Source organism: Neopelma chrysocephalum, unplaced genomic scaffold, assembly GCF_003984885.1.
Source record: "Neopelma chrysocephalum unplaced genomic scaffold, ASM398488v2 Primary Assembly neopelma1_94220, whole genome shotgun sequence".
NCBI lineage: Eukaryota > Metazoa > Chordata > Aves > Passeriformes > Pipridae > Neopelma > Neopelma chrysocephalum.
This window is the reverse complement of record NW_020922928.1, coordinates 2,633-4,966: the sequence shown is the minus strand read 5'-3', so window position 1 is coordinate 4,966 and position 2,334 is coordinate 2,633. Positions and strand designations below refer to the sequence as shown.

The 2,334-nt window shown below is 50.8% G+C and overlaps 1 pseudogene; it reads left to right on the top strand.

The window, feature by feature from the left end:
• LOC113980450 overlaps positions 1–2,334 on the top strand; it is a 5,603-nt pseudogene that overhangs the window by 662 nt on the left and 2,607 nt on the right.

Sequence of the window (2,334 nt, the reverse complement as noted above, 5' to 3'; positions counted from 1 at the left end):
CCCCATATTTGTGTGATTTCCAAGGGCTGCTGCTGCTGCTGGGATTTGCTCTGGGAGCTCAGCAAAGCTTTAATATGTGTCCACTTGAGGTGCTCGGCCTGGGGATACACGGATTGAACCCCCCCAGGAAGGGCTCCAGGAGGGATTGATCCCTGGTTTCTTTGGGATTAAGTGCCCAGAACCAAAAAAAACCCCATATTTGTGTGATTTCCAAGGGCTGCTGCTGCTGGGATTTGCTTTGGGAGCTCAGCAAAGCTTTAATATGTGTCCACTTAAGGTGCTCGTGGGGATACACGGAGTGAATCCCCTCGGGAAGGGCTCCAAGAGGGATTGATCCCTGGTTTCTTTGGGATTAAGTGCCCAGAACCAAAAAAAAAAACCCTATTTAAGTGATTTCCAAAGGCTGCTGCTGCTGGGATTTGCTCTGGGAGCTCAGCAAAGCTTTAATATGTGTCCACTTGAGGTGCTTGGCCTGGGGATACATGGAGTGAACCCCCCCAGGAAGGGCTCCAAGAGGGATTCATCCCTGGTTTCTTTGGGGCTCCAAGAGGGATTCATCCCTGGTTTCTTTAGGATTAAGTGCCCAGAACCAAAAAACCCCCATATTTATGTGATTTCCAAGGGCTGCTGCTGCTGGGATTTGTTTTGGGAGCTCAGCAAAGCTTTTGTGGAGGTGCTCAACCTGGGGATACATGGAGTGAATCCCCTCAGGAAGGGCTCCAGGAGGGATTCATCCCTGGTTTCTTTGGGATTAAGTGCCCAGAACCAAAAAACCCCCATATTTATGTGATTTCCAAGGGCTGCTGCTGCTGGGATTTGCTCTGGGGGGCCTAACAAAACTTTGATGGAGGTGCTGAGCCTGGGGATAGATGGAGTGAACCCCCTTGGGAAGGGCTCTGAGCAGGATTCATCCCTAATTTCTTTGGGATTAAGTGCCCAGAACCAAAAAAACCCCCATATCTGTGTGATTTCCAAGGGCTGCTGCTGCTGCTGGGATTTGCTCTGGGAGCTCAGCAAAGCTTTAATGAAGGTGCTGAACCTGGGAATACACGGAGTGAACCCCCTTGGGAAGGGCTCCGAGCGGGATTGATCCCTGGTTTCTTTGGGATTAAGTGCCCAGAACCAAAAAAACCCCATATTTAAGTGATTTCCAAGGGCTGCTGCTGCTGGGATTTGCTCTGGGAGCTCAGCAAAGCTTTAATGTGTGTCCACTTGAGGTGCTCAGCCTGGGGATACATGGATTGAATCCCCTTGGGAAGGGCTCTGGGCGGGATTGATCCCTGTTTTCTTTGGGATTAAGTGCCCAAAACCAAAAAAAACCCCTATTTGTGTGATTTCCAAGGGCTGCTGCTGCTGCTGGGATTTGCTTTGGGAGCTCAGCAAAGCTTTAATGGAAGTGCTCAGCCTGGGGATACACGGAGTGAACCCCCTCGGGAAGGGCTCCAAGAGGGATTGATCCCTGGTTTCTTTGGGGCTCCAAGAGGGATTCATCCCTGGTTTCTTTGGGATTAAGTGCCCAGAACCAAAAAATCCCCCATATTTGTGTGATTTCCAAGGGCTGCTGCTGCTGCTGGGATTTGCTGTGGGGGCCCAGCAAAGCTTTAATGGAAGTGCTTGGCCTGGGGATACACGGAGTGAACCCCCTCGGGAAGGGCTCTGAGCAGGATTCATCCCTGGTTTCTTTGGGATTAAGTGCCCAGAACCAAAAAAACCCCCCATATTTGTGTGATTCCCAAGGGCTGCTGCTGCTGGGATTTGCTTTGGGAGCTCAGCAAAGCTTTAATATGTGTCCACTTGAGGTGCTCAGCCTGGGGATACACGGAGTGAACCCCCTTGGGAAGGGCTCCGAGCGGGATTGATCCCTAATTTCTTTGGGATTAAGTGCCCAGAACAAAAAAAAAACCCCATATCTGTGTGATTTCCAAGGGCTGCTGCTGCTGGGATTTGCTCTGGGAGCTCAGCAAAGCTTTAATGGAAGTGCTCAGCCTGGGGATACACGGAGTGAACCCCCTCCGGAAGGGCTCCAAACAGGATTGATCCCTGGTTTCTTTGGGATTAAGTGCCCAGAAGCAAAAAAACCCCCATATTTGTGTGATTCCCAAGTGCTGCTGCTGCTGCTGGGATTTGCTCTGGGGTCTCAGCAAAGCTTTAATGGAGGTGCTCAGCCTGGGGATACACGGATTGAATTCTCTCAGGAAGGGCTCCAGGAGGGATTGATCCCTGGTTTCTTTGGGATTAAGTGCCCAGAACCAAAAAAAAACCCTATTTGTGTGATTTCCAAGGGCTGCTGCTGCTGGGATTTGCTCTGGGAGCTCAGCAAAGCTTTTGTGGAGG